The sequence below is a fragment of the Pan troglodytes genome, chromosome 21 (genome assembly GCF_028858775.2).
Source record: "Pan troglodytes isolate AG18354 chromosome 21, NHGRI_mPanTro3-v2.0_pri, whole genome shotgun sequence".
NCBI classification, from domain to species: Eukaryota; Metazoa; Chordata; class Mammalia; order Primates; family Hominidae; genus Pan; species Pan troglodytes.
The window spans coordinates 35,723,686-35,731,917 of record NC_072419.2 but is presented as its reverse complement, the minus strand read 5'-3'; positions in this window follow the sequence as shown (position 1 = coordinate 35,731,917).

Below are 8,232 nucleotides of genomic sequence, written 5' to 3'. Positions count from 1 at the left end.
ACAGATGGGCACCTGCCACAGGTGCCTCACCTCTACTCCCTGAAACCTCACTTCCCCTCATGGGCCTTCTGTCCGACTTGGGGTACCCCTAGCCGCCCTAGGCACACACTGGACTGGAACCAGGGGCGCCAGGGTCCCTGGGGCTCAGTGCAAGGGTTCATGGGAATACATTTTCGTCCGTGGGGGACCCAGTCCTCACTTCTCGGCAGCGCAGTTTTTTTTTTTCTCTGCCCCAGGTGCCTCACCTTCCCCTCATGGGACTTCTGTCCATCTTGGGGTACCCCTAGCGGCCCGAGGCACACCCTGGGCTCGAACCAGGGATGCCAGGGTCCCCGGGGCGCAGCGCAAGCCCTGATGGGGAGACACTTTCTTCCGTGGGGGACTCAGGCCCCGCCTCTCTGAGGCGCGTTTTTTTTTTTTTTTTTTCCTCTGCCCCAGGTGGGTCACCTTCCCCTCATGGGCCTTCTGCCCGCTTTGGGGTACCCCTAGCGGCCCCAGGCACACGCTGGGCTCGAATAAGGGTCGCCAGGGTCCCTGGGGCCCAGCGCAAGGGTTGATGGGAAGACACTTTCACCCGTGGGGGACCCAGGCCCCGCTTCTCCGCAGCGCGGTTTTTTTTTTTTTTCTTTGCCCCAGGTGACTCACCTTCCCCTCATGGGCCTTCTGCCTGCTTTGGGTTACCCCTAGCAGGCCAGAGGCGCACCCTGGATTCCAGCCAGGGATGCCAGGGTCCCCGGGGCCCAGTGCAGGGGCTGATGAGAAGGCACTTTCGTCCGTGGGGTACCCAGGCCCTGCTTCTCTGTGGCGCGGTTTTATTTTTTTCTTTTCTGCCACAGGTGCCTTACCTCTCCTCCCTCAAACTTCACCTTCCCCTCATAGGATTTCTGCCCGCCATGGGGTACCCCAAGAGGCCCGAAGCGCACCCTGGTCTTGAACCAGGGATGCCAGGGTCCCCTGGGCCCAGCTCAGGGGCTGATGGGAAGACACTTTCTTCCGTGGGGGACCCAGGCCCCGCTTCTCCGCGGCACAGTTTTTTTTTCTCTGCCTCAGGTGCCTCACTTTCCCCTCATGGGCCTTCTGCCCGCTTTTGGGTACCCCTAGCGAGCCCAAGGCGCACCCTGGGCTCGAACCAGGGTCGCCAGGGTAGACGGGGCCCAGCGCAGGCGCTGATGGGAAGGCACTTTCATCCGTGGGGGACCCAGGCCCCGCTACTCCGTGGTCCGGTTTTTTTTTTTTTCCCTCTGCCCCAGGTGCCTCACCTTTCCTCCCTCAAACCTCACCTTCCACTCCTGGGCTTTCTGCCTGCGTTGGAGTACCCCTAGCCACCCGAGCGCACCCTGGGATCGAACCAGGGACGCCAGGGTCCCTGGGGCCCAGTGCAGGGGCTGATGGGAAGACACTTTCGTCCGTGGGGGACCCAGGGCCCGCTTCTCGGCGGCGCGGTTTTTTTTCTCTGCCCCAGGTGCCTCACCTTCCCCTCAGGAGCCTTCTGCCTACGTTGGGATACCCTAGCAGTCCTGAGGTGCACCCTGGGTTCAAACCAGGGACGCCAGTGTCCCCAGGGCCCAGTGCAGGGGCTCATCGGAAGGCACGTTCTTCCGTGGGGGACCCAGGCCCCGCTTCTAGGCGGAGCGGTTTTTAATTTTTTTCTCTGCCCCAGGTGTCTCACCTTCCCCTCATGGGCCTTCTGCCCGCCTTGGGGTAACCCTAGCAGGCCGAGGCGCACCCTGGGCTCTAACCAGGGATGCCAGGGTCCACAGGGCCCAGCTCAGGGGCTGATAGGAAGACACTTTCGTCTGTGGGGGACCCAAGCTCTGCTCCTCCGAAGGGTTGTTTTTTTTTTTTCCTCTTCCCCAGGTGCCTCACCTTCCCTTCATGGGCTTTCTGCCCGCCTTTGGGTACCCCTAGCGGGCCCGAGGCTCACCCTGGTTTCGAGCCAGGGATGCTAGGGTACTAGGGGCCCAGAGCAGCGCTGATGGGAAGGGACTTTTTTCCGTGGGCGACCCAGGGCCCGCTTCTCTGAGGTGAGCTTTTTTTTTTTTTTCTGCCGCAGGTGCCTCACCTCTCCTCCCTCAAACCTCACCTTCCCCTCATGGGCCCTCTGCCCGCCTAGAGGTACCACTAGCGTCCCGAGGCACACCCTGTGGCCGAACCAGGGACGCCAGGGTCCCTGCGGCCCAGCACAGGCACTGATGGGAAGACACTTTCGTTCGTGGAGGACCCAGGCCCCGTTTCTCAGTGGCGCGGTTTTTTTCTCTGCCCGGGTGCCTCACCTTCCTCTAATGGGCCTTTTGCCCGCTTTGGGGTACCCCTAGCGGGCTCTATTCGCACCCTGGGCTCGAACCAGGGTCGCAGTGTCCACGAGGTCCAGCGCAAGGCCTGATGGGAAGGCACTTTCGTCAGTGGGGAACCCAGGCCCCGCTTCACTGCGGCGCGTTTTTTTTTTTTTTTCTTCTGCCACAGGTGCCTCACCTTCCCCTCATGGGCTTTCTGTCCACCTTGGGGTACCCCCAGCGGCCCAAGGCGCACCCTGGGCTCAAACCAGGGATGCCAGGGTCCCTGGGGCCCAGCGCAGGGTCTGATGGGAAGGCACTTTCTTCCATGGGGAACCCAGGCCTCCCTTCTCCGTGGCGAGGTTTTTTTTTTTTTTTCTCCGCTCCAGGTGCCTCACCTTCCCCTCATGGGCTTCTGCCCACTTTGGGGTACTGCTAGAGGCCCGAGGCACACACTGCGTTCGAACCAGGGTCACCAGGGTCCACGGGGCCAAGCGCAGGGGCTAATGGTAAGGCACTTTTGTCTGTGGGGGACGCAGGCCCCCCTTCTCCGTGGCGCGTTTTTTTTTTTTTTTTTCCTGCCACAGGTGCCTCACCTCTCCTCCCTCAAACCTCATCTTCGCCTCATGGGCCTTCTGCCCGCCTTGGGGTACCCCTAGCGGCCCGAGGCGAACCCTGGGGTCGAACCAGGGACGCCAGGGTCCCCGGGGCCCAGTGCAAGGGCTGATGGGAAGACACTTTCGTCCTTGGGGGACCTAGGCACCGCTTCTCCGCGGCGCAGTTTTTTTTTTCTTTCGGCTGCCCCAGGTACCTCACCTTCCCCTCATGGGCCATCTGCCTGCTTTGGGGTACCCCTAGTGGAGCGAGGCGCACCCTGGGCTCGAACCAGAGTCGTCAGGTTCCCCGACGCACAGCGCAAGGGCTGATGGGAAGACACTTTCGTCTGTGGCGGACCCAGGCCCCGCTTCTCTGCGGCGCGTTTTTTTTTTTTTTTTTTCTTGCCACGGGTGCCTCACCTCTCCTCCTTCAAACCTCAACTTCCCCTCATGGGCCTTCTGTCTGCCTTGGGGTACACCTAGCGGCCCGAGGTGCACTGTGGGCTCGAACCAGGGACTCCAGGGTCCCTGAGGCCCAGCGCAAGGGCTGATGGGAAGACACTTTCATCCGTGGGGGGGGGGGGGGGGGAACCCAGTCCCCGCTTCTCCGCGGCGAGGTTTTTTTTTTTTTCTCTGCCCCAGGTGCCTCACCTTCCCCTCATGTGCCTTCTGCACGCTTTGGGGTACCCCTAGAGGCCCGAGGCGCACCCTGGGCTCGAACCATGGAAGCCAGGTTCCATGGGGCCAAGCGCAGTGGCTGATGGGAAGACACGTTCTTCCTCGGGGACCCAGGCTCTGCTTCTCTGCGGCGTTTTTTTTTTTTTTTTTTTTTTTTTTTTTTTTTTTCCCCAGGTGCCTCACTTTCCCGTCATGGGCTTTCTGCCCGCCTTGAGGTACCCCTAGCGGGCCCGAAGCACACCCTGGTTTCGAGCCAGGGACGCTAGGGTCTCCGGGGCCCAGTGCAGGGCTGATGGGTAGGGACGTTCGTCCGTGGGGGACCCAGGCCCCACTTCTGGGCGGCGCAGTTTTTTATTTTTTTCTCTGCCCCAGGTGTCTCACCTTTCCCTCATGGGCCTTCTGTCTGTCTTGGGTTACCCCTAGCAGGCCGAGGCGCACGCTGGGCTCGAGCCAGGGATACCAGGGTCCCCGGGGCGCAGTGCAAGCTCTGATGGGAAGACAGTTTCTTCTGTGGGGGACCCAGGCCCCGCTTATCTGCGGCGCGGTTTTTTTTTTTTTTTTCTCTGCCCCACGTGCCTCACCTTCCCCTCATGGGTCTTCTGCCCGCTTTTGGGTACACCTAGCGGCCTGAAGCGCACCCTCATCTCGAACCAGGAACGCCAGGGTCCCCTGGGCCCAGCGCAAGGGCTGATGGGAAGACACTTTCGTCCGTTGGGGACCCAGGCTCCGCTTCTTCGTGGTGCATTTTTTTTTTTTTTTTTTTTCTGCCACAGGTGCCTCACCTCTCCTTCCTCAAACCTCAACTGCCCCTCATGGGATTTCTGCCCGCCTTGGGGTACCCCTAGCGGGCCCGAGGCGCACCCGGGGCTCGAACCGGGGTCTCCCGCGTCCACAGGGCCCAGCGCAAGGACTGATGGGAAGGCATTTTCATCCGTGGGGGACCCAGGCCCAGCTTCTCCTAGGCGCGGCTTGTTTTTTTTTTTTTTTTTTTTTTTTTCTGCCACAGGTTCCTCACCTCTCCTCCCTCAAATGTCAACTTCCCATCATGGGCTTTCTGCCCGACTTAGGGTACCCCTAGCGGCCCAAGGCGCTCCCTGGACTCGAACCATGGATGCCAGGGTCGCCGGAGCCCAGCGCAGGGGCTGATGGGAAGGTACCTTCATCCGTGGGTACTCAGGCCCCGCTTCTCAAAGCTGGTTTTTTTTTTTTTTTCTCCGCCCCAGGTGCCTCACCTTCCCCTCATTGGCCTTCTGCCTGCTTTGGGGTACCACGAGCGGGCCCGAGGCGCTCCCGGGTCTCGAACCAGGGTCGCCAGGTTCTCAGGGCTAGCGCAGGAGCTGATGGGAAGGCACTTTCATCAATGGGGACCCAGGCCAGGCTTCTCCGAGGCGCTGATATATATATATATTTTTTTCTGCCACAGGTGACTCACCTCTCCTCCCTCAAATCTCACCTTCCCCTCATGGGCTTTCTGGCTTCCTTAGGGTACCCTAGCGTGCCGGAGTCTCTTCTGGTCCTTGAACTAGGGTCGTCAGGGTCCAGGGGGCCCAGCGCAGGGGCTGATGAGAAGGCACTTTCGTCCGTGGGAGACCCAGGCCCCGCTTCTCCTCGGCACGGTTGTTTTTTTTTTTTTTTCTGCTGCAGGTGCCTCACCTCTCCTCCCTCAAACCTCACCTTCCCCTCATGGGCCTTCTGCCCGCTTTGGGGTACACCTACCGGGCCCAAGGTGCACCCAGGCCTAGAACCAGGGTCGCCTGGGTCCACGGGGCCCAGCGCAGGGACTGATGGGAAGGCACTTTTTTCCATGGGAGACCCAGGCCCCGCTTCTCCGTGGCACGGTTTCTTTTTCTTTTCTGCCACAAGTGCCTCACCTCTCCTCCCTCACAGCTCACCTTCCTCTCATGGGCTTTCCACCGCGTTGGGGTACCCCTAGTGGCCCGACGCTCTCCCTGAGCTCGAACCAGGGACTCTAGGTTCCCCGGGGCCCAGCGCAGGGGCTGATGGGAAGGCACTTTCACCGGTGCGGGACCCAGGCCCCACCTCTCAGCGGCACGGGTTTTTTTTTTTTCTTTTTCTGTGACAGGTGCCTCACCTCTCCCTCAAAACTCACCTTCCCCTCATGGGCTTTGTGCCCCCAAAGCCCCCCTTGGGGTGCACTTAGCGGCCGAGGCACACCCTGAGCTCGAACCAGGGACACCAGGGTCCCCGGGTCCCAGTGCAGGGACTGATGGGAAGACACTTTCGTCCGTCGGGCACCCAGGCCGTGCTTCTCCGCGGCGAAGTTTTTTTTTTTTTTTTTTTCTCTGCCCCAGGTGCCTCACCTTTCCCTTAGGGGCTTTCTGCCCACCTTGGGGTACCCCTACTGGCCCGAGGCGTACCCTGGGGTCAAACCAGGGACACCAGGGTCCCCAGGGCCCAGCGAAGGGGCTGATGGAATGGCACTTTCATCCGTGGGGGACCCAGGCACTGCTCGGCGGCGCGTTTTTTTTTTCTCTGCCTCAGGTGCCTCACCTTCCCCTCATGGAACTTTTGTTCGCTTTGTGGTACCCCAAGCGGTCCCGAGGCGCACCCTGGGCTCGAATCAGGGTCGCCAGGTTCCACCGGGCCCAGCATAGGGCCTGATGGGAAGGCACTTTCATCCGTGGGGGACCCAGGCCCCGCTTCTCTGAGGCGCGGTACTCTTTTTTTTTTCCTGCCCCTGGTGCCTCACCTCTCCTCCCACAAACTTCAACTTCCACTCATGGGCCTTCTGTCCGAGTTGGGGTACCCCTAGTCGCCCGAGGCGCACCCTGGGCGCGAACCAGGGATGCCAGGGTCCCTGGGGCCCAGCGCAAGGGCTGATGGGAAAAAACTTTCGTCCGTGGATGACCCAGACACCGCTTCGCGGCGCATTTTTTTTTTTTTTTCTTTGCCCCAGGTGTCTCACCTTCCCCTCACGGGCCTTCTGCCTCTCTGCGCCTGCGCCGGCGCCGCGGGCCTCTCTGCGCCTGCGCCGGCGCCGCGGGCCTCTCTGCGCCTGCGCCGGCGCTGCGCGCCCTTGCGAGGGCGGAGCTGCGTTCTTCCCAGCACAGACATCGCCAGGAGAGCATCGCCGGGGCGGAGCTGAGTTCTCCTCTGCACAGACTTGGGAGATACAACGAAGGTGGAGCAGTGTTCTCCTCAGCACAGACCCAGGCGTGCCGGGGGCACCGCGAGGGCGGAGCTGCGTTCTGCTCAGCACAGACCCGGGGGACACCGCGAAGGCAGAGTAGCGTTCTCCTCAGCACAGACCTTGGGGGCACTGCCTCGCTTTGGGACAACTCGGGGCCGCATAGACGGTGAATAAAATCCTTCCCGTTTGCAGCCCTGAATAATCAGGGTCAGAGACCAGTTAGAAGGGTTCAGTGTGGAAAACGGGAAACCAAAAGCCCCTCTGAATCCTGCCCACCGAGGTTCTCCCCAGCCAAGGCGAGGCGGCTGCAGTGCGAGATCCACACCGCAGCCTCGGAAGATAAATGCAGCATTCCTAATGCAGACATGACACCCAAAATATGACACCCCCATTGCTCATGTAACAAGCACCTGTAATGCTAATGCACTACCTCAATACAAAAATATTAATATAAGATCCACAATCCCCTTGCTGCCATGCAGTCCTAAGACAGAGATCATAATAATCAACATTGACATAGTCAATACAAACGTAGTAACGAACCTAGGGTTAAGGTTGGTGTTAGGGTTAGGGGTTAGGGGTTAAGTTTAGGGTTAGGGGTTGGAGATAGGGGTTGGGGTCAGAGTTAGGAGTTAAGAGTCAACATTCAGAGTTAGGGGTTAAGAGAGGTTAGGGGTTAGGGATAAGGGGTTAGGGTTGGATTAGTGTGAGGGTGAGGGTTGTGGTTAGGGGTTAGGCTTAGGGGTTACGATTAAGGGTTAAGGGTTAGGGGTTAGGGTCAGGGTCAGGGGTCAGGGTCAGGTTCAGGGGTCCCACTCTGTGAGCTGTCTATTTACTCTGCTGACTGTTCCCTTTGCCATGCAAAAGCTGTTTAGTTTAATTAAGTCCCAGCTATTTATCTTTGTTTTTATTGCATTTGCATTTGGGTTCTTGGTCATGAAATCCTTGCGTATGTCAATGTCTAGAAGGGTTTATCCAGTGTTATCTTCTAGAATTTTTATAGTTCAGGAATTAGATTTAAGTTCTTAATCCATCTTGAGTAGATTTTTGTATAAGATGAGAGATGAGAATCCAGTTTTATTCCCCTACCTGTGGCTCACCAATTATCCCAACATCATGTGTTGAAAAGGGGGTCCTTCCCCACTTTATGTTTTTGTTTACTTTGTCGAAGATCAGTTGGCTGTAAGCATTTGGGTTAATTTCTGGGTTCTCTCTTCTGTTCCATTGGTGTATGTTCCTATTTTTAAACCAGTACGTTGGTGTTTTGGCAACTATGGCCTTATTGTACAGTTTGAAATCAAGTAGTGTGATACCTCCAGGTTCTTTTTGCTTAGGCTTGGTTTGGCTATATGGCTCTCTTTTGGTTCCATATTAATTTTAGAATTGTTTTTGTAATTCTGTGAAGAATGATGGTGACATTCAGATGGGGATTGCATTGAATTTGTAGATTGCCTTTAACAGAATGGTAATTTTCACAATATTGGTTCTACCCATCCATGAGCATGGGCATGCGTTTCCATTTGTTTGTGTCATC